Genomic DNA, 24,827 nt, shown 5'->3' with positions numbered 1-24,827 from the left:
AGTGAAGATGCTCTAAGCGTTTGGATGACTATTCTTGCTCGACCACTGGTGCAAAATATCACACAGAAGATCTGCACATGCGTGACAGCGCGGGAGAGACACTTGTACCGCCCCCTGATAACTTGTGTTCTTCCTTCTTTTTCTCGGGAAAGTGGTCTTGAAGCGTCCTCGTCGGTTCTGGTTCTGCAGACGAGAGGAGGCCGGTCGAGGAGGTCCTGGCGCTGCCCATCGCCTCCCCAGTCCCGGTCTTCCTTCATCGTCAAGGTGCGATCGAGTACCAGCGTCTGCGCTCACCGCCAGTAGGCCTCATTCGGGTGGCGGTTTTTTCTCGTTCAATTATCACGGTTTAGTGAATTGATACGTAAGATGCTGCCTCGATTATCTACTTTTATGGATGGACCGCAAGTATGTACGTGCATGGACCGAAACATTTGGGATACCCTGCCTGATATGATATCGTACGTTACCCTGCATCTTCATGGGATGTCGCGACTAGATCACCGACCTGCCCGTCGCCGGAGATCACGGCCAAATCGAATCACGCGCTACCATCGAGGACGCTCCTGCGCTTGCTCTATGTAATCATTTTCTCTTGTTTAATCAAATCAAATCAAATCAATCAAAGTGCCGGCCAATTGCATTTTCTTATTCCTCCACGCGCCACTTGTTGTAGCTTAATCAGAACCAACTTCCTGCCTGCTGCTCGCACCATGTAGAGTACAGTATGAAACATGGATGGGAGAATAGTATACGCTCGACAGTGAGCAAATTGCACGATGCTCCCTAAACTAATCACCCGTCTGGCCAGGAGCCACTAGGCACCCACGTGAATGTAGGCTGCCGCCAAAGGTGCGACGATGCTCCGATTTTCTGCTCATTATCATTCGGCCCGTGCGTACCCATACTGGTAGTTCGTTTACATTACAATGCACGTTTAGTTAACTGACGCGCTTTACTAGTATTTTTTTCACGGAACACTTTATTAGTATTGTATACATAAAAATCCACTTTATTAGTTAACTGACGCGTCCATACGTCCATACGTCCATAGTACCAAAGTTTAATGCAGGTCTTAATTAAACTAAAACTCAATAAAAGACATAAAAAATTAGATAAAGGCCCGTCGCTGGTGGCCGTCGTCGTCTTCAGGAATCGCCGTCCTACTCGTCGTCGTTGCCGGTGAGGTCGACGTAGGGCGGTGGCTGCCACAGGTGGGCTAGAGGCCCCTGCCAGACTGGGGGTGCCTGCACCACCTCCTCCCGTAGCTCCTGCTCGTGCTCTGGTGACTACAGTGGTGTGGCTGATGATGGGCCGACACCCACCGAATCAGCCATCTCCGTCACCGTGCACGACCAGTTCCACCGCTGGCCCACCAGACGAGGGTTCCACGCGGTGAGGGTCGCCTCCTCCGGCACATCCTCCTTGACGTCGACGTCCATCTCCGGGATGGCCACGACGCCGGCCGCCGACAAGGCCAGAGCGGTTTCAAGGCCATCCCATTCCTGCTCGTCGTGCGTGTTCACGGAGTCCTCCATGACACGCCTAATGAGGCGGCCCTCCTCCTCCTCGGTCACGGGTGACGGCGGTGGCGGGGACGAGGACGGAGAAGGCGTCGGCGTGATGCCATGCACACACCTACGGCCCCGCGTTTGAGGAGGGTTGTCATCAACACGAGGAGGACATGGGCGGCGCGGGCTAGGAGTACGACTGGCAAAAAAAGATTGCCACCGCTGGTCGTTCTCGTCGCGAAGCCACGTATTCCATAGCAGCAAATCTATGGCGTACCTGGAGTCCGCCAGTAGATCTGGTGGGAGGCGGGCACGCTGTCGGTTGGTCTCCTCGCGGCGGGCACGGCTTCTCACGGGCACTGAAGGGATCGGCACGCGGTCGTCGGTGAGATGCCAATTGTTTGGCAAGTGGACATCTTCCACGGCACCCGCGTCACCGTCTCCCAGTAACGACGACATACATCGACGTGGATGTAGGGCTTGTCGCGATGCCCGGTCGCCGGCGGCGCCATCTGGGAAGCTGGCGGAGCAGGTGGTGCGGGCGGCGTGGATCTGCTGGAGCGGCGTCGGCTAGAGGAGTCGTCCTCGCGGTCGTGCTTCCCCTTGATCCAGTGCCAGCCCATGGCGCCGACGGGGAGGTGGGCGAGCGGGGTGCGACGACGGGGGGTGGCTAGGGTTTGTTCGTGTCGGCAATGAAGGAGGCATGCCGGTTTGGAAGTGGAAGCTGTGGACTGGCCGGTCCACGGCTTCCACATTAAGAAGGACGGCGACCCTACGCCCGTGTCAATGACAGTCGGGTCCCGCCGGTCGTGCGCGTTCAATTTAGGCGGTGGAGGTAGGTGGAAGGCCGCCAGCGTCCCCAAGGCAGGCGAGGAGCAACCGCGTGCCCGTCCGTTCGGCGTCCCTGTGAACGCAAACCGGGCGCATGTTTATGTTGAAAATGGGATGGGCTGGACGCCAAACGGACAAAATTTAAGGATACGGCCGCGTGTTAAGCCGTGTCATCTGTCCGTTTTAGCTCAAACGAATACGGACAGACAGAATGGGGTCGCGCCTTGGAGTTGCCCTCAGGCTACCATGTCATATGTATGGTAGGGCTGCTTGGTTGCCGTCATGAGCTCGATTGCCTGGAGCCCGTGTCATCTGCTTGAGGTTTGTTTGATTGGTGTCCTCAGAGTTTAGCCCGAAGATTCTTACTTGTGCATGGCTGCGTCAGGCCTATGAAATTGGAAGCCTGAGCATGGTCGTGTCTCCTCCCTTTGCTGTCTCAGCACCTATAATAAACTATTATTACTTTTTTTAAATGGAGACAAAAGATTTGCCTCATATATTAAGTGAGGAGAAGAAAAAGTTTGTTACAACACAGTGCCAAGAAACAGCATGGCAATTACTCTCGCAATAAGAAAGACCTTAATTTTTTTGCCCTGGCTTTAACCCAAAGATTAGACTCTTCGATCACATTGTTTAGCAAAACATGCGGAGGGGCACTCTTGTGTCTAAACACCCTTGCATTACGCTTATTCCAGATCACCCATGAAACCAACATGGTTATCGAAGCCTTCGTTTTTCGGTTGGCGGTGCCTTCGGCGCTCAAACTCGCCCACCATTCCTTGATGGAGTCGTACAAGTGCCATGCGGACGTGTCCACGTCGTGGATGCAGAGCTTCTGAATGACCATGTTCCAGAGCCTGAGGGTGAAGCGGCATCTGAAGAATAGATGGGGACCGCATTCCTGCACCCCTCTGCACAAGGGACAAGGGCCACATTTTGGCCAGCCTCGCCTCTGCAATCCGTCTACAGTCCAGATCCTATCTTGAAGCGCGAGCCAAGCAAAACTTGATTTTCGGAGAGGCCCAAACCATTTCGTCCATGGGGAAAAGGACCAAGCCCAAAAACCGTGCCCTGTACGCGGAGGCCACGGAGTAGTTCCCGGAAGTCGTGTGCTTCCAAAGGATGTCATCGTCGGCAAGCTCATCAAGGTGGACCTCTTGGAACATCGTCCATAGGGTGAAGAATTGTGAAATGTGCTCAATGGAGGCCGGTGTAGGTGGCCTGATTTTGAGAATCCACGCGCTCTCCTTGAGAGCCTCCCGCACCTTCCAGCGCTTCCGCGAGGAAGCCTCATAAATGAGCGGAGCGATATCTCTGGCTTGCGACCCAAAAGCCAAGGGGAGTCCCAAAAAGGTGTCCGTGCACCATTGCCAACCGTGATTGTGGTACATGCGTAGAAATTTTTTAAGTCATCCTCATCACACGGGTTCCCACCTCCAACCCACAGCTTTGTGGGTTCCTTCCACTCATACCAAGGCCACAGCAGACGCAAGGCCCACACGAACTTGAAGGTGTTTAGGACCCCAAGCCCACCATATTCAAGCGGCCTCACTACTACCACTTTGAATGCAACCCAGGCTAATGATAAGTCAAACACTACCTGTACGCCGTACCTGTTCAGGAGTGGTTTTAGGTTATCAAGCAAACACTACCAGTATAGGAGATGTGCCTGATGAGTCAATTTATGATATAAGTTCAGAGAAGTGCATGGATAAACCCGGATACATATGAACCCATTTTGGAAAACACATTTTGCAATGTCAAAAAAATCTGAAAAAAGATGCACGCAGACATCTTCATATTCTATGTGTGTGCAGAAAGTTTCACAGAAAAACAACTTTTTTTATAGCCTCTGCAAAAAAGACAAAATTTTGTGCCGTGAAACGCTATTTAGAAGCAGTAAAATTTGTCTTTTTTACTAAGACAAAACAAAAATATTTTTTTACATAAAACTTTGTGCCGTGGACATACCTTTGCCAATATGTATGCATAAGTTTTTTGTAGAAAATTTCAACATTACAAAACGTGTAAAAAATATATTTTTGAAAAGCGGATGCAGATGCCCCCGTATGTAGATCGTCCACTCTCTACAATTTCAGGCCATACTCAGACATGAGAAAAACTCAGACATGCTCCTCAGGGTTGTAACCAAACAACCCCGCTCTCTTGCAAACTACTGCATCGGAAACAATGACGAGCCCAGTAGCGCCAGCACCGCCTTCGCCCTAAGGAGGTTCGAAAGGTTCGCAGACGGCGCTGACGAGTTCATACGGGTTCGTGGACTGCTCTTGCGCCTGATAAGATCATGGCATGGATCCAGAGAGTGGATAATACCCAATCTATTTTGTCCAAGCGCAGATGTAATGCCCTAAGCTGCTCTACAAGTATATATGCATGCCGATGATCTTTATTCAGTCTTTGCATAGATTATCTAAAAAAGAGTCAAATTTATACTCACTTGTAAGATTTTGAATCACGTCCAGTGAAGAAGAGTTAGACAGTAGACTATCAAGGCATGTCTTGTCAAATCAATTAGGCCTGGCTTTCTACGCTGCTTGACTTTACGGGATTTTGAATCATGTAACGATTCTTTGATGCAGTATCATGTCAGATCATAGGAATAGACAATTTGTTAACACCAAACTCTTTCTTATCGTACCATATATCAACTCCCATTATTTGAGCCAGTGTGTATACCGGATCCGTGGCGCAATGGTAGCGCGTCTGACTCCAGATCAGAAGGTTGCGTGTTCGATTCACGTTGGGTTCAATATCCCGAAATAATCCGGTTCTGTTTTATTCTTTCCCAACTTCCTTATTTTTGAGATACGGCCTTTTGCTACCCCATTTCCCCTGCCCATGACTTCGAAAGCACGGCCCAAACCCCGGTCCAGTTTTCCTTTTCCCAAATTCTTTCCGGTGCACGCGCATCATTTGAACGAAACGGTCGGCCGGTCTTACATGCATCTATATGTTAATTTTTTTTGTCTTCTAATGCATGTGACTGTTATTATTAAATACGAACACACTAATTGCCACATTTCGAAAAAAACAGATCCATGCACATTTATTTTAGAGTTCTAAATTTTAAAAAGTCATATCTTTCAAACTGTTTGTCGGAATTCAGATCCGTTTTCACTGCTGGAATTCTTGCGACGAGATCTTTGAAATTAGATCCCATATGGGTATATTTCGATGAATTTTTTTCGATGCCAACTTTAATGCTATATGGTGCAACTTTAGTGCTGTATTGTGCAACTTTAGTACTACATCGTGCAACTTTTTCCAAAACTAATTTGTGGATCTGTATGATTTAACTTCCTTATTTTTGAGATACGGCCTTTTGCTACCCCATTTCCCCTGCCCATGACTTCGAAAGCACGGCCCAAACCCCGGTCCAGTTTTCCTTTTCCCAAATTCTTTCCGGTGCACGCGCATCATTTGAACGAAACGGTCGGCCGGTCTTACATGCATCTATATGTTAATTTTTTTTGTCTTCTAATGCATGTGACTGTTATTATTAAATACGAACACACTAGTTGCCACATTTCGAAAAAAACAGATCCATACACATTTATTTTAGAGTTCTAAATTTTAAAAAGTCATATCTTTCAAACTGTTTGTCGGAATTCAGATCCGTTTTCACTGCTGGAATTCTTGCGACGAGATCTTTGAAATTAGATCCCATATGGGTATATTTCGACGAATTTTTTTTGATGCCAACTTTAATGCTATATGGTGCAACTTTAGTGCTGTATTGTGCAACTTTAGTACTACATCGTGCAACTTCTTCCAAAACTAATTTGTGGATCTGTATGATTTAACTTCCTATGAGATTGCAATCTAGCAACCACGACAACTTTGTCGTGCAACTAGCCTACTGTCCTGGCCAACTACCTAGTAGTCGATGTGCAACCTTCGTTCGTTGGCTTGTAATGTAGTCTAGTTGCACACATATATGCTCAGTTGGCTTGTAATTTAATCTAGTTGCACACACATTGATGTTTAGTTGGCAGGACTATTGACACACACATATGCTCAGTTGTCTTGTAATGTAATCTAGTTGCACACACATTGATGTTTAGTTAGTAGGACACTAGTTGCACACACATATGCTCAGAGCATGCTTGGATACGTTTTAGTCCCATGACTAAAAGTAGTGGGACTAAAACTTGTTAGTCTCACCCATGCTTGGATCCAAATACTAAAGAGACTAAAATCTAGTTATTGAGCATTTATTATCCTCCAAACCCTCCAATCCAGAACTAAGGAGAGGAATTAAATGAGGAGAGAGAGAGAGCTAATACATATTTTAGTAGGTTTCCCATGACTAAAAGATTTTAGCCTCAAGACTAGTCCTAGCCTCTCTTTAGTCAGGGGTGCTTGGAACTTTAGCCTCTAAAAGAGACTATTTTTAGTCAGACTAAAAATAGTCCCTTGTATCCAAGCACCCTCTTAGTTGGCGCGGCAATGTAGTCTAGTTGCACACATATTGATGTTTAGTTGGCAGGACTATTGGCACACACATATGCTTCGTTGACGCGGCAATGCAGTTTAGTTGCACACACATTGATGTTTAGTTGGTAGGACTATTGACACACACATATGCTCAATTGACGCGGTAATGTAGTCTAGTTGCACATATATTTGTGTTTAGTTGGCGAGAAAACTAATTCGTTGAAACATCCTCATGCGGAATCTACTTTTGAAGAGCACGTCGCGAAAATTTCAACGGTGAAAACGGATCTGAATTTCGACACACGGTTTAAAAAAATATGTTTTTTATAATTTTAAAAACCAAAAATTAATGCACAAGGGACAAACACGAGAAACATTAATGCAGCAATATGTGGGCATTCATCACCTGAGAAGAGACCATATAGGAATGATTAATTAGCAGTGTCTTTTTTAGCACTTTTAAATTACAGTAATTTTAGAATCAGGTTTCCTAATTGGGACGAAGGAACATAAAGTCTTCTGAAAAGCAGGACGCCCAGAAGCGCTACGGGCGTCCAGCCGCCCGCTAGACGCGTCCCTTCCTTTTTTGCGTTTAGCTAATTCTAGGGCTATGTATGCCTCAAACAAAAAAAAAGGTAATTCTAGGCCTTGCATTTTCCTCGGGCCATGAAAAGCCTAACTTAAAAATCGTCTCAAAACTCAAAGAAGAAATAGTCATTTCACAAATAATCCGCGGAGATTTAGCGGTCATCCAACTTGGTGCACCAAATATTCACCTCTGTTTCTTTTTCCTACTAGTCATTGTGTACGTGCAATGCACGTTAATTTGGAAGTATATTAAGTGCATACGAACATTAAATAGAATATTATTTGCGTGTTATTATGTGATTGACACTATATTTGGCATGAAATTAACTGCATGCTAAATGTGTTGAGCGCTCGATATTGAAGCAGTCTAGGTCGTTGGATTGACATGATTTAATGACCGAGATTAATTAAATCTACCCCTTTGAGTCTTTTTATATTGGTATAGATATATCCGGCGCAAGCATAACAATTGAAGATAAATATCATCCTTTGTCCATAATGATGTTATGCAAAAATTCCAATGCATCAATATAATTTTACAATTCAAACATGAAGTTTTCCAATAAATAGTTTGAATCTGAATTTAACTTATTTGTATTTATTTTTAGTTCACCTCTTGAAGCCCCACAAATGCTCGAGCGAATATGTCGATGCATTTGGATAAAATTCTCAAACGTTGCTGGATTTTGCTGTGGAAGTTGGATTGGATCACACATGCGCTATAATTCCAAACTGTGGCGAACTCCATCACGCTGATCCTTCACAATCATGTTGTGCATAATCACACAGATTGTCATCACCTCCGACAAATGTCTCTACATCCCATGTTTCTGTGGTCCTCGAACAGTGGGCTCAGAGCACCTCCAACTGCCCTTTTAACATCCTTTCTAGCTCTTGTCTTTGGGAAAGTGAGATCTTTTCTCACCCCTTGGACCAGATCTTTTCTCACCGCTTCGACCAGAGATGGTCATGATGAAGGTCTCCCATGAAGAATATATATCATCACAAAGCTAATAACCATGTTGTAGTCATGACCATTCATTGTATAGTCGCATGGAGGAGCTTCACTCGCACCCACCATTGCAAAACAATGGAGACTGCTACAACATGCTAATGTCATTGTGAGACCCGAGCATCCCAGTAAAAAAGTGCCAAATCTAGAGGTTTTGCTATGCAACCGCTCAAGAATGATTGTGGGCTTCTTACAATGGCCCTGATATTGCCTTTGTCAAGCATATGTGCAATTCTTCCATCGCCAGCGCATGCAATCCAAGGAACCGAGCATACCTGACCATCCTCTTGCTTCTGACAGTTTCATGAGTCATCTAGTGTCTTTGATACTTGGTTCAGTCAAATACTCCGGTTCAAACACCTCACGTGGGTACACTAGCGCTAGTGTGTGTGCTTACATGGGTGAAAACTAGATTTCGCTTGTTCGACTAGATCGCTATTTTCAGCTCATTTGCTTGAACCGCTGGCCGGCTTGCTCATTGGCTCTTTTCAGGCCAGTTGCTTTTTGTTCCTATGTTATTATGATGGTCTTTTTAGTTTACAAATTTGACATAATATATTCTCAAATACATAAAAACTTTCGTGAATTTATCACGGATTTGAAACAAGTATATGAGTTCGAGAAAACTTTGAATTCAAAAAAAAGTTCGTGGATTTGAAAAAAGTTCACAGATTTCAAAAAATGAAGTTGAAAAATATTATGATTTAAAAAAATCACGAATTGCAAAAGAAATATGAAAAAATGCAACTTTATAAAAAATCAGGAATTTGAAAAGGATCATACTTTTGAAAAAATATCATGAATTTCATATTCATGAACTTTAGTATTCATAAAATTTTAAAAGTTCATAAATTAAAAAAATTAAAAAGGAAGGAAAGGAACCAAAAGAAACACACATAAAATAAAATAAACATAGAACATTCTAGAATGTTCACATAACCACCTGTAAGGTTCAACAGAAATTCCTACATGGGGTGGCCCAGTACATAACTTCTCACTACACGGTGCGTGCTTCTTTAACCAAACATATTATATACTATATTTAAAGCTATAAAAGGATCTCCAACAGCAATGTAAAATAAAGTAGTTGTCCAAAAAACTGCTTTGTAGGGCATCAGACCAAAAATGGTGCGCCAACAACTGCCCTATCTTTATATTTTTTCTAAAATCTAAAAAGTGCACGCGCACTAAACTGAGAGAACGGGCAGCCGCCCCCTGGCCGCACGATCGCGTCGCGGATCGCTCCCTGCGCAGGCCAGGTGGCACCTGGTCGGATTGGTTTCCTCCACTGTCGTGGGCGGTTTTGTCTCCATCCAGACGCGGGGAGGCCCACCTGTAAGCGATAGAGGGGCGGAGCAGTGGGGGTCGTGGGCGACGACGGTTTTCAAAATCTATGCTTGAAATTTCTCCCATCGGTGCACTCTCCCCATTTCTCTCTTTTCCTTCGTCTTCATCTTCGTCAGGTCTCTCCACCGAACAGGTCGCGATATGGGTGAGGCCCGGCGGAGTCCTCAAATCGGCGGCGGGGTCACGGGTGGCTCTCTGCGGGGAGTTGCTTGTGCTCGTTGGGGTCACACGTATGCTCTGCTTCTCCTCCCTCTCTCCGTCTCGGCGGGGAATGTCCTTGTTGTTGTTGCGCGGATGTGCCGGACTATGAGGGAAGGCTTCATAGGTTTCGAACGGCACCAACTCCTCTCACTTTTGTGGTGGATTTTGCACATCTCTTGTCCCATGCAGTTGAGTGTTCTTCGGTAGCATGCCCCCGCTGTGGTGGGGGTTCATGGCACAGAGGTGTAGTTGGGGCAGGGCACTGGTATGATAGGCAGCACGGGATGCATGTCCATAGTGCCCATTGTGCGTTTTTGGGTCGAATTTGATGTCCTCATTGTTATTGTTCGGGTGCAGGGGTTTGAGATTTGCTCATGATTTCTCCTAGTCCTTCTCCTAGTTCTATTTTGTTTGTCGTTAGATGTGCCTTAGATGTGTGCAATGTTGTGCGCAATGTAAAGGATGATTGAACTAGTTTTTTGATTAGTTGCACAAAATTCTATCCAGTTGGCTACATCCCTATACGAGTTGACTGTCCATATGTTCTGCAGTTTGCACTGGTTGTCATATTTAGTTGGCTTCCTGTTTGTACAAGTTGGCTGACTATATGCTGTTTCAATTGCACAAGTTGCCTGCTCAGTTGGCTGCATCACTACAATAGTTGCTTGGACATATGTTCTGCAGTTGCACTAGTTGTCCTGCTTAGTTGGCTTCCTATTTTTTATAGTTGGTTGTCTATGCTGCTCAGTTACACGAATTGGCATGGTCAGTTGGTTGCATCACTATAGTAGTTGGCTATCCATATGTTATGCGGTTTTGTACTAGGTGTCCTGATCAGCTTGCCTTGTTGTTTCTTATAGTTTGTTGTCCATACGCTGTTCGGTTGCACAAGTTGGACTGCCTTGTTCTACTTGTCGGAAGTACAAATGTTATGCAGTTGGTGCATAGCTTGTCCATTTTCCTGCGTACTTGTTCATATGTTCTAGTTGGCTATGCATTTGTTTGTCCCAGTTGCACAAGTATCATACTTAGTTGGCTGCCTTTAGTTAACTATTTTGGCTATTATTTTTGCCTTAGTGAACTAGTTGGCTTATATGATGTTCAGTTGCACAAGTTGATTGCCCAGTTGGTTGCATCACTGTAGTAGTTGGTTGTCCATATCTTCTACAGTTTTGCACTAGGTGTCCTGCTTATGTGTAGAGGTTTACAGATCAAAGCAATCAATTATCCTTTTTCTAGTCCGCATGCGTATCTTCTAACTACTACGGTTTTTTCTTCTATTTCCCTATAGGCTAAAAATGGTTATAATAGGAGAAGATGCGGATGGCAATGAAGAAGATGTATTTTTTCAATTTTTTTCTCTGAGTTTTTTCATCTTGTCCATGTATGCTTATATGTTTTTATGTTTCTTTTTTTTGCTTGCTTAATTAGGGTTTTGCAAATCGGCCCCCTCGCCAGAACTTGAAGTGTCCTGCTGATCGCCGTCCATGTTCTACCCATAGTGTTGAGCAGGGAGAGGGAGTTGAGGTAAGTGTCATGTTGAAGACATAGCCAGCTGTTTTTGGTTTTTGGGTCATATAATTAATCTTGCTTTCCCTATGCACATTTTTTTCTTAGGTTGTTGATCAGTTTCGAGTTGTAAAGCGGAGTAGACATGGAGCAGTTGCAGGGGGAGCTGCATCATCTTCTACAGTACAAACTAAGGTAAATAGACCCTGAAATATGGGTTTTTCTTACATAGTTGCAGATGAATTATGTAGGTGTTGGCATCACCAATTGTTGTAGTTGCATAATTACCATCATGTAGTTGACATGATTAGTAATATGTTTTCTAAAAAGAGTTTTTCTAGAAGAACTTGACATGAGTTGGCATGCTCTGCTTTCATAGTTGCAGAATAATTTTGTATTAGTTGGTATGCTCCATGTTTTTACATGTGGTTTTTTACCACCATGTGTGCAGGCAGTAGTTGCTGGAGGAGCTGCCTCATCTTCTACAACAGATGCTGAGGTATGAGGGTATATCTTGGGGTTTATGAGCTTTTGAGATGTTTTGCAAACCTTTTTTATGTTGCTATTTTTTGCAATATCATGCTTTGTAGTTGCACAAATTATAGCCTATACTTGTGAAGCCAAGACTACTTTAGTATTTTGCAGTTTGCACACCAGTAGTCTGTAATTGTCATCATGAGGTTTCATAGTTGCACAAAAACATCTCATTAGTTGGCATCATCCATTTTCTGTCTATATAATTTTAACCAAGCAGTTGCCCCTCCTTTTTTGCTATATTCATTCAAGACATTTTATATTCACCTTGTGGGTTTCCCTAGTGTGCGCAGGTGCTAGACTGGCATGAAGTTGTGTATGATCACCTGTAGGGGGTATTAATGATACAAAAAGTTAGTCTTGTGCAACTAGGAGTGATGTTCTATGCAACCACACAGCTCATGATGTGCAAGTAAGTGGGTGCTATGTGTTGGTTAAGTTGAAAAGAAAACCTGTAGAAGCACGGCCCGTCGCGGCAGTTGGCTGGTAATGACCTATGGCCAAAACAGTAAAAAGAAGTTGATGGTTCATGTTCATTCTCGAAGTAACATAGTGCACACAACAGGTTTTTGTGGTGGTGCGTGAGTAGTTTGTTCTGTGCAACTTGCCACCATGTTGTGTGCAACTGAAGTTATACATGCAGTTAGATAGGGAGTTGGGGCCGGTAATTACCTGTATAATGAGGTCCTTGAGCACCGCTTGTAGGGCCATTAGGAGGAGCAGGCGTGGCACTGCTTGTTGGACCAGGTGGGGGAGGAGGTTGCGGAGCATGCCGTGTAGGGCCAGGTGGTGGAGGAGGTCCTCGAGGGTTGCCATCATTTGATTGCCCCATAGTAGTAGCTGGTTTTTTCCTTTTTCTTGGACTTGTTGAGGTGACTAATTTTGGTACGTGCTCCTCGCATATGTTTGTAGATAATGGCATCTGCTGCATTAGAGCCACTTGCAAACTTTGCTAGTTTTTTAAAACCATTGTCATGTTTCTCGCTCTTATCTGCTTATTTGATTGAGGAGGCATTTCGTCTGGTGCGTCATGCCCAGTCCCTGGCGCACTAGGGACAGTAGTAGGTGTCCACCTTCAGAGCATGTACCTTTCCGATATAATGTCAACTCCAAGATGGTTGAACACCTTCAGAATGTGGCAACAGAGCATGCCGTATTTATCCATTTTGTAGCACTCACACAAATAGGAACCCTTCTCCACCTTTGCCTGCACCAAGTAGTTTTGAGAACCATATTTGGCAACAATTTCTTGGTTTGGTCTGAGCTCAAAAATCTCAACACCAACTTGGAACGCAATATAACATCCAATCAGCTCAAACTCTTCTCGGAACTTGCGATAAAGGTCTCTAGTGTAGGTTTCGTAAGCTTGCCTCTCTATTGGGAATTTGGACCATAGCTCAATCTCAAGGTGTTCTATCCTATAATCATTGCAGCCTTCCTTTGCAAGGGTGTGGGTCTGAATTTTTTCATATTGCCTGACAAAGTTTAGGATTGAGTTGTGTGGATTCACATATCTTTTTAGGACGACGTTGAAGCCCTCACTACACTGTGTAGACTCCAGGAAGGGGAAGAACCTATGTTTGAAGTAGCACGGCACCCAAGTTAACCTGTATTCATACAACTTCTCAAACTGTGTGTGTGTGTGTTATTGCCTCGTACTTGATCATTAACCCAACCCAATGCTGCTCAAACTCTTCTAGAGTGAAACTGAAATCAACACAATAGTTGAAATCATCATACAGCCCTGGATTCTGGCACAACAGCCAACCAACCTTTTCTTGAGCCTTTTTCATGATGTGCCATCAACAACAACGATGTACGGTGGTGGGAAAGATGCTCTCTGTTGATTGCTTCATCACACCATCCTGATCGGTTATGAAGTTATCGGGAGGTTTGCCATCCATAGACTCTAGGAATTTTTGGAAGACCCAATCAAATCTTTATGCCAATTCCTGCCCCACAAATGCGCAACCCAACATGAAAGATTGGCCTTGTCAGTTGATTACAATGAACAACGCAAACGGCATATTGTACATGTTGCTCATGTAGGTGGTGTCAAATGATAAACAATCATGGTACCTCCGCATAAGCTTTTCGAGCTAAGCCATCCACCCAAAATATGTTGACAACTCTGTCCTCTTCATCATATTTTACCTTATAGAAGAAGTCTGGATTGGTTTTCTCTATCTCCTTCAAGTGCGCAATTGTCTCAATAATGTCACCCTCCTTTCACTGGTACGCGTCGGTGCTATACAAGCGGTTTTTAACCCCTTTCTGCAACGGCATTTGGAACCGTCGCCAAGTGAGTGTGGGCGATAGGGGGGTCCCTCCCACACGACCCAGAAACCGTCAGGGATAGGGAGCCAAGATGCATATATAGTACTCCTACTCGTTTGTGCTCGCATTGCCATCGCAGTCGGTATTCTGTGATGCTACGTTTACGATGCGCGGCCCATCACAAATGTTTCACTATTATAGAACGTGCATGATAAGCATACTATCGCACACATTAGCTTTTCCCAAACTGTATGCGATAACTAATTAAGAAGATTAGCTAATCGTCATACGAGTGTCGGATAGGATTACGAAACATCGGACCATCGTAACATCGTCATATACGACAACTATCGCACATGCTATTCTGTGGTCATTTACGATGCATACTTCACAAGAAACAATTCATGGTTGCAAATCGTGTATGATAAGGCAACTATCACAAACGTTTAGTTTGCCCGCACCGTTTGTGATATTGTCTGACACCGCACACGCTTTGCAAACGGCAACTATGTGCATGCTTGCACGCGTTTCCTCTTTGTGAACCATGTCGGATTATGGTGTATATCGCAAATTATTGTGTTTTACCAACCGTGTGTGTGCCGTAATGACCTGGAGAGCGTAATTTCACCATAATTTAATTGCTGCTATTTCAAATTTTACCGGATTTGAATTTGAATTTGAATGTATGCTATAGCTTTATTCATATCCATCAGGTTCAAACAACCAATACATTATTTGATTCATAGGTACATATGTTCAAGAATTCCATAAGAACCAAATAAAGAATGATGAACCACAGTTGTATACTTGTACTATTAAAGATGGTAAACAAAGAGGCGAAATACATTCTGATTGCCGAACAAGGTGAAGCGGAATGCCCATATTGTACCTCCTCCATGCAGAAGGTACGCACGACTCTAGTCCAACCCCTTGTGATGGCCAACCGCCCATCCTTCACGGTCTTCATGAAAACATCTAGATAATCATCGTGTTCTGGTAGAAATACTTTAACCTTTGCATGTCCACCAATCATGTAGTTTGGGAGGTAATCTTGAGTAAACTGCTTTGGCAACCACTACAAAGGAAAAAGATTCAGACATTCTCATCTAACACAACTCATTATGGGTAGTAAAAAGAAGGCTGCAGAGTTCTTACCTAGCATCCCGCAGTTCGCTATTGTCTTGGATAAAGTGTAAACAAATAGTTTAATTGCCATCTTTTGACCCATTTTACTAACAATCTTTATCAGCTTCCTCACTTGATGTTGGTTCATCGATATCTCATTGCCCCGTACACAGAAAGGGTCAAAGCGCGGATCTTTACCAATGACATACGTACCTAAAAGCACCAAGTTAATATTAGAAGCTAAACAGAAATTGCACAATGATGTAGTACAACACTCTTTTATAATATCTTATAACATCCAATATACTCACATATTAGATGAATTAACATATATTATGGGCTAGGAGTTTATTGCATTCTTACAAATTATCGGCTGATTAATTGTTGTTGTATCCATGGGTTAGAGTTAGTTAGAGCTAGTTTGGGCTCAAATAGCCCTAAAGTATATCCAAACATGAGGGCTAGTTTGAGCTAGTTGCATCTAACCCACCCAAAAAAACTATCCAACCCAAGAGGTGCTAATTGGAGCTAGTTCTCCTAGTGCATTTATTGTCAATCTAACCTTGTGATCCAAACACCTCTCTGAATGGAGTTAGTTCAGGGTTAGTCAAGAACTAGAAACTGAATCTAACCTCTAGCTAAGTTGTGTATCCAAACAGGGTTGTGTTGTTGTTGTTGCTGCTGCTCTTCTACGTATATCTAGACATTATTAGAACATTAAGGTAACACTCTTCCTTGTTGCTATGTAGCCTAGGATTGCATATTTAGACATTAAGTACAGTGCATGTTGCTATGTAGCCTCAAATATATTACATATGGCCCTAGTTAACCTGACGATAAATGGGTTACAGATATGTTCAGTTAAAAGTCCGATTCACCGATTAGTCCCTTATCAGCCCCTGGCCTATATGGTACCAGCTACCGATGTCCTGAACAGTGAGTATATATAAGCCATGGGATGAAACTAACCTCGATGGAAAACAGTAGTCGTTTCCAAAATTGTCATGTGTAGGTACATCGAGAGGCATGTTAAGCACAACAGGCTAAACATCAACCAAAATTATCCATGGTGGACAAAATAATCTCCAAAAGATAGCTTCAGTGTGCAAGTTTAAGCACGCTAGTAAAGCAAAACAAGTGAAAAGGTGTGTTAACTAAAACAGCTAACATTTAACAACAATCAAACATAGTCATTCAAACTGGTATTGTGCCGGTCTAAGTACACTGGTTATTGTTAAATAAAAATGGAAACGCGTGTTAACTACAAGATGCAACAATCAAATATAGTCATTCATAGTGGTATTGTTGAAACTGGTACTAATGAAATTGAACTGCACAGTTCATACTTGCACATATAGAACATCACGTTGTGAATAACTGGAATAAACAAGGCATACTACAAACAACCAAAGATACTATTTGAAACTGGACATATGCTAACTACAAACAACCGAACAATCAAAAACTTTCAAAGAGGCATATGCTAGCTATAACAGGCTTAACAGCAAGCAAATATATGCATTCCTATCGATATGTTTAAACCTGGATTGATGAAATGTATTGCACAGTAAATAATTGCACATATAGAGCATCACATTGTGAACAACTGAAATAAACAAGGCATACTACAAACAACCAAATATAGCAATTAAAACTGGACATATTCTCACTACACTAAAAAGGGACTCGACAAAACAAATCATGTGTTTCCCCCTGTGAAGAGGCATGGCAAAAAAAATCATGGGTTTCCTCACTTGTCACAAATGGGCTCGTTCCCGTGGGAAGAGCACGGACCCTGGATGCGCTCCATGTTGTCACAGATGGGCTCCTTCCCCTTGGAAGAGCACAGCTGTAGGGTGCCCTCCCTGATGTCGCAGACGGCCTCTTTCCCCTTGGAAGAGCCGGAGAGGGTGCCCTCCTCGTGGTCGCCGTCGATGAGGTATGACTTGGGAGCTGTGGATCCCAAGCCAGCGTCACAGAACATGTCCTTCAGAAATGAAAAAAGGGGCTCGATGGAGATGTAGGGTGGAAAATTCTTAACAGCGAGCGAGAGGAGATCAGGGGCGGGGCCATGGATGAGATCGACGGCGGTTGAACCCGAGGGGTTGGGGTGGGCCACTTAACTTGTGACATAGCCCGCCTCAGGCGGTCGCTGTCAACAACCTCAATGTCATCACCGGCATCCGCGACATACCCGCATACTCTAGCCCGCTGATTGAGTGCCTGCGGCCAGTAATGGTCGTCAGCTTCCTCGGCGACATTGGGCAAAGAGACTGCAATGCACCTCTTTTGGGACAGTCGCTCCTCAAGCTCCACAGGAAGCGTAGCCAGGCTAAGGCTACGACACTCTAGAGTGGGGGATGAGGATGGGGATGGGGATCTGTGTGAAAGGGGACGTTTGGCAGGCGTCATCTAAGAAACTCAGGGCGGCCTCGGTATGGAGATCGATGGGTAAGCTGCACGGGCAAACCGGCATATGTTGACAATGGAGGCCTTGTAGCGGCGGCGGGGACCTTGCTAGGGTTTCGAGCAAGGAAGGGCGTGTGTGTGTGCGCGCCCGAGGAGGTTTTGGTGTGTGTGTGTGGAGGGGGCAGGGGTGTGTTTGAGGAAATAACGCGGGTACTGAAAAATTTACTACGCGAGACTCAAATGCCGGGGCTATTGAAAATTTTGACGATGGTGCGTCGCACAGGGTCCAGAGATAACAACTGTATGTTATGAAACAAAAAAACCCTTGAGGCGGGCAGATATTTTTGAGGGATGCAGGCGAGATTGGGAACAAGAAACATCACACATGAGCGAAACACAATAACTGTGTGTTATCAAACAGAAAAAACTGCACGCGGGTAGATATTTTTGAGAGGGGAAGCCTCATGGAGCCCAATGTACTATGCAGATGTGTGTGTGACAGGGGCACCAGCGTGGCACACGGTTAGTTTGAGTGAACCGTGTTTGTTGCGTCATCCGACTTGTCTAATGTTCATAAATTTGGCCAAAAATGACGCGGGAGAGGGTCAAAACACCAACACACTTGCATGTGGACCAAATTTATGTATGAAAAGGGTGGTTTGATGTTCAAATACCAAATGCAACTTCGATGTGTCACCTATCTCGCAAAGCGCACGGTATTGCTTCCCCCCTCGTGCATGTCAGCACGAAGGGAATCCTAAGCTATGAATGCATGCCCCCCTCAACCGAGGTTCACCTAGCAAAGTGTGAAGTAGCTAGCATCCCCCCTCGTGTCGGCACGAAGGGAATCCTAAGGTATGAATGCATGCCCCCCAACAGAGGTTCACCTAGCAAAGTGCGAAGTAGCAGCCCCCCTCCCCCCCACACACTTTTAGTCAGCGGACCAGAGAGGCATCTCACCAAGATGGATCATAAAACAGACCAAGAATCCACCTTGGTCGTACAACCTCTCTCTTGTTGTTGGCCAAAGTGATGGCCGTCCATGCGACCCCATAGATGGGCGAGCTCACCAATAATCACGCAAGTAGCTAGTCCCCTAAGACAACCACTGCATGTGTGTGGCCCAAACATATGTATGGAGAGGTGTGTTTTTGAATACACAATGGAACAATTTTGATGTGACACCGTGATTTCGAACTAGAAATCCCCACACTAAGTGAGTGTTAGGTTGATGATGCATATGTATGTTACACCACACTTCAAGCTGACGAAGGGGATTCATGCATGCATGCATGCATGTATAGTATATGCGCTCAAACTTAATTAGGTCTGAATCTCACCATGACCTATACTATGATAAGATGAACCAAAGTAAGAATCCGCCATGGTAACCAATCTTGTTGGTCAAGGTGATCATGGATGTCCATGCGGGCCCATGAATATATAGGCTTGTCGCCGATAACCACGCGAGGGAGTGTACTGTTTGAAGACAACCACTACATGCATATGTATAGAGGTGATGTGTGCATGCATGTTTGAATACCATTTCACAATATTGTTGTGGCGCGTGCATCAAAAATCGTACAGTCCCCACACAGAGCGAGATCGGTTCATGACGTGTCGTTGTACTAGCCACTTCGACTCAATGGGTGGGATTCATGTGTACACAAGCATGTGTGTGTGCTCAAACTGTATCATGTCATTCCAGAGCATGACTGTCGGTGTCAAAACCGGCGGATCTCGGGTAGGGGGTCCCGAACTGTGTGTCTAAGGCGGATGGTAACAGGAGGCAGGGGACACGATGTTTTACCCAGGTCCGGGCCCTCTTGATGGAGGTAAAACCCTACGTCCTGCTTGATTGTTCTTGATAATATGAGTAGTACAAGAGTTGATCTACCACGAGATCGGAGAGGCTAAACCCTAAAAGCTAGCCTATGGTATGATTGTATGTTGTCCTACGGACTAAAACCCTCCGGTTTATATACACACCGGGGGGGGGGGGCTAGGGTTACACAAGGTCGGTTACAAAGGAGGAGATATACATATCTGTATTGCCTAGCTTGCCTTCCACGCCAAGTAGAGTCCCATCCGGACACGGGACGAAGACTTCAATCTTATGTCTTCATAGTCCAACAATCCGGCCAAAGGATATAGTACGGCTGTCCGGAGACCCCATAATCCAGGACTCCCTCAGTAGCCCCTGAACCAGGCTTCAATGACAATGAGTCCGGCGCGCAGTATTGTCTTCGGCATTGCAAGGCAGGTTCCTCCTCCGAATACACCACAGAAGAGTTTGAATACAAGGATAGTGTCCGACCCTGCAAAATAAGTTCCACATACCACCGTAGAAAGAATAATATTTCCACAAATCCAATCTGCTGACACGTTTTGGCAGTATGACATCACGCCATGGTCCGGTAATTATTCGAACCGTTTTTCTTTAACCAGCCCCGCACATAACGCGAGACGATTTATTGACACGTCTTGTCAAGGCAGAGATCGTGTTCCCCTTATTATGGGATTCTCATCAATACGGACATGGGTAACCCAACCGCGCCATCAATTACGGCGCTTGGGGGATAAGCGAGATTTACCAGGCTAGTGGGGGCGCATAGTTTAGTCCGCCCTTATAAAGGGATAAGATCTCACTTTTTTCTACCCACGCCTTCTTCCTCCTTGCTCATCCATTCTCGCGCACTCGAGCTCCAGTGCCCAAGTCCCCATCCTCCTCCTCAACTCTCTCCAAACATGTCCGGAGCGGGAGGCAAGTGGATGGCCTCCTCCGTCATGGAGGGGCACATCAAAAAGTTGCGTGGAGCCGGATATTTAGCCGCGGACATTGTGCACCGGCTGCCAGCCACGGGGCAGGTCGTCCCTACCCCGGAACCTCATGAAAGGGTGGTTTTCCTCCCCCACTTCATCCGTGGATTGGGGTTTCCCCTCCATCCATTCGTCCACGGCCTCATGTTCTACCACGGGCTCGACTTTCATGATCTAGCCCCGAATTTCATCCTCAACATCTCAGCGTTCATCGTCGTGTGCGAGGCTTTCCTCCGCATCCGGACCCACTTTGGCCTATGGCTAAAGACCTTCAATATCAAGCCGAAGGTTGTAGGAAGCCAACAAGCGGAATGCGGCGGAGCCATGGTAGGCAAAATGCCCAGCGTTGCATGGCTCGAGGGCTCCTTTGTGGAGACCATAAAGGGGTGGCAATCGGGGTGGTTCTACATCACCAAGCCACGCGACACCAGCTGGGTGGCGGCTCCCGAGTTTCGATGCGAAATCCCCACGCGGCTCACTTCCTGGAAGGAGAAGGGCCTGTCCTGGGGTTCATCGGTGGAGCTGACGAACTCTAGAAGTGTATCCGGAACATGACAAGCAAGAAACTTAAGCTTGTCAACATAGTCCAGGTCATGCTCTTCTGCCGGATCCTCCCGTGTCAACAACGGGATTTCAACTTATGGGAGTTCGACCCGGCCCGGCACCAGACTCTAAGCGAGCTCTTCGACACGACGCACAAAGACGTCTGGAGGGTGCTGTTCAAGGGCGCCGAGGTCCCTCCCTCTCTCACTGAGGACCGCGGGCTAAGTGCGAAGCGCCCGATGAATCTGGTAAGTTCAGTACATCTGGTAGGATATTTATTTCCCATAGCTTAACCACGTGCGGGGTCTGAGCTCCCATGCCTTTGACAGGACTGGGTGGAGGCATCGGAGCAGATTGACTGTCCGACCCCTCTGCCCGAAGACACTGCAGACGCTCTCCTGACGGAGATGCTGACTCCGGCTCCTTATAAGGTGCTGGAGAAGACCAAGAAGAAGGCCAAGGGAACCCGAAAGAGTTCCCGGCGCCAGGTGGTATCGGACTCATCGTCCGATAACTCCGTGACGCACTCCTCCCATGAAGATGAGGAGGAGGAAGATGAAGATGCTCCCCCTCCAGCCGGGGGAGACAAGAAAATGAAGGCCGCCCCAACCGGGGAGGCCGAAGGGTCCAAGAAAGGAAGGACTCTCTTTCCGGACTGCTCCACCACCGCCGCCGAAGGCGAAGACGAGTGGCTGCTCAGGGCCAAGCCCTTGGCAAAGTCATAAGTATTCGGATACCAGAGTAACTCATAGCATACCTTTGCCGCACTGCTTCTCCTAACGCCGAATATGATTATGCAGACCGCCCCAAGCCCGTATCGACGTGTCCTCATCGGACGGCTCCTTGGATTCGTCGGATATGGATAGCGATCCACTTCCGACCGCCTCCTCCCCTTGCCCTATGGACAATGCTAAGGTATTGTCTCAAGGGGCACCGAGCCGGGGGGAGACAGTCCCGGAGGCGCCTCAAGGCGACCTTCCGGACTCTAGGAGCAAAGGGAGCAAGGCTCCCGGGGGCTCCAAGTTCGGATCTCAGCCGAACACCGCACCGGAACCTCCAGTGGTTCCGGACTCGGGCAGGCGGCCCCCTTCCGAAAGGGGTAAGACGCCTGTGCCGGTGACCTCTGTCCATCCAGAGGCACTAGCCAACCTGCTGGGAGCGCTTCGCGGCGCTTCCATCGACGAAGAGCACCGCACTATTATGAGTGTGGTGATCAAGAAGGTTTAGTCCGCCAAGAGCGGACTGACTGAAGCCTGTGCCAGCCTTCTAACAGGCTTTGAGGTAAGTATTTAAAATATAGGAAAAATATTACCGCATAGACAATAGCCCCTGATGCTCTGTTTGGTGTTCACAAAGAAAAGCCGAATAGAGGATCAAATAATATCTGCAGGAGTCTAATATAAGTATGTCTATATGCGTATGCAGGCTTCGCTGCTGATCTCTGCTGCACTAACTGCGGAGGTCACCGCACTGAAGCAGGACCTCGAGGGGTCCGAGAAAGAGCTCGGCCTTGCCAAGAGGTAGCTTGAGGAGAACAAAGGTAAGTAATACCTTGTCTATATATATATATATATACACAAAAAAAAAGATGCGATTGCAAAATGACAGGATCATCATGACTTTGCTAGGGGCCACGACCGAAGTGGCGACCCTGAAGCGAGCGTTGTCCGAGGCCGAAAACAAAGCGGCCCAGGAGCACACCGAGCGGGAAAAGCAAGATGCACGGGTGAGCGAGGTGCAGCAAGAGCTCCAAGCTCTCGTGACGAAGCACGAGGCGTTGGAGCTTGACTCGAAGACGCGAGAGTCTAAGCTTGCCGCAGCCCTTGAGAGCGCAAAGAATGCCAAGGCTGAAGCCCAAAAGTCCCTCCAGGAGATTGAGGCGATGAGGAAAATAGCAGCGGGTAAGGCATTCAATATGCAAAACAAGCATGTAAAAGTAAATTACTTGTTACTTACCCGAGTCCGGAGCTCCCCAGGAGCATTCGCAGATTTGCCCCGCAGCGTGTCGAATGCTGCAAAGTTTTACCAGGCCGAGGAGGGAAGCTCGACGGAGAAGTTGTTCTGGTCTCAGTATACTGGGACCAAACACCCGATGCCTATGAGCGGCCAGCTGAAGCAACTAGTCGAGCTGCACAAGGCGGCCGAACAGGCCATGAGGGGCCTTATAGTCCGGATGTGGCCTGGCGAAGCCCTTCCCAACAGCTACTTTGGCCTGGTGAGGCGGCTTATGGATGCCTGCCCATGGCTGGAGGCCATAAAGCGGTCCGTCTGCATCGAGGGTGCACGCCGGGCCTTTGCACGTGCGAAGGTGCACTGGGCCAAGATGGACGCTGAGAAGCTGGTGAAGGAGGGGCCGCCACAGGGCAAGGAGCATCGCCACCCCGAGATGTATTATGAGGGTGTCCTGAAGGGTGCCCGTCTTGTAGCGGACGAGTGTGTGAAAGATGTAATATTTGAATGAACTTGCTCATGTGATCATGTATTATGAAAACTTGTTCATATGCGCTATGCAACGCTTGTTTGAATTTAAAATATTACCTTATGTTCGGCTGTTTATCAAATCTGAGAGATGGCTAGTCGTCGGCTTCTGCCCCCATGCCACGAGTGCTGGGGTGTTCAGGATAAACCTGAGCACTCTTGTTCCCATTTTTGGGTCCTTCGAGGGAGGTGCTCAGCACAACGAACAAGGCAATCGGACTATAATGCTTTATCACTCTCACTTAGCCATAGAATTCTATAATTTTAAATTTTGGCGAAGCCCCTAGTATTCGGAAGGCCGAATTCGGGGTGCTATACACGCCGTAAGCCGGACAAAGTCGACTCCTCGCTCTAAGCGGCATAAGTCTTTAGGGACTCGAAACCTCTCGAACAGCGACCAGCCTCTCGCCTTATCATGACCGTTAGTTTTAGCTTTCTCTACTGAGGTGCTTAGCCCAGCTGAACCGGGGCACAATGGCAGTAGTTCTCCCAGTGCTACCTTAGCCGATATAGCAGATCGTAAGGTACCAAAACATGGGAGCCGGGCAAACCCAACTATTGACCCAAGACATGATTCGGAGCTGATGCATATAATGTTATAAGTTCGGGGTGCCGCACTATCGAAAGTGTTCAAAACTCTCACGCCGTATTATGGGGAATGCTTAAGCCCCTAGCGTACTAGCCGTACCAGAGTGTACGGGTGCTGGATGTCATGAATGAACATATACATATATATAAAAAGAAGAATAGAAAATGCAATAATAGTCTAGTGCTATGCATTGTTTATTCAAAAAGGTGCGTTAAAGCAGAATGATACAAGTAGTGCGATAAGCAAAAAGTAGGACTATTTGACATGTCCCCTCCAAGGGCAAGCTGAGGAATGATATTAAAGCAAGTATTTCACTCGTTATCGTTATCTACCTGGGAGTTCCGTGGTGCGATGTAGCTTTCTGCCTCCTTGGTTGCTGCATCATGTGTTCGGCAATCATACTGCCGAACAGGGTTTCCAGAGATTAAAGTCCTGAAGAGAGAAAAATAACAAAGCGGGAAGCCCCTAGTGCGGTTGAGCCGCATTTTGGGGCGAGCCGCAGTCGTGCCCCCTCCCCACCTATGCCCATGGTATTTTCAATGCGTAATTATGTACGCGTGGCATGGATTTTGCCGTGTGGCTGGGACTGGGGTGGGAG

At 46.2% G+C, this 24,827-nt stretch overlaps 1 non-coding gene across 1 annotated transcript; it reads left to right on the top strand.

The window, feature by feature from the left end:
- Positions 1-5,037: 5,037 nt before the first annotated feature.
- TRNAW-CCA lies at positions 5,038-5,109 on the top strand. The gene has a single exon. It is a non-coding gene; the product is annotated as a tRNA-Trp (tRNA).
- Positions 5,110-24,827: the final 19,718 nt, after the last annotated feature.

Source organism: Triticum dicoccoides, chromosome 5A (genome assembly GCF_002162155.2).
Source record: "Triticum dicoccoides isolate Atlit2015 ecotype Zavitan chromosome 5A, WEW_v2.0, whole genome shotgun sequence".
NCBI classification, from domain to species: Eukaryota; Viridiplantae; Streptophyta; class Magnoliopsida; order Poales; family Poaceae; genus Triticum; species Triticum dicoccoides.
The sequence above is the reverse complement of the archived record's forward strand: the minus strand, read 5'-3'. Positions and strand labels throughout refer to the sequence as shown.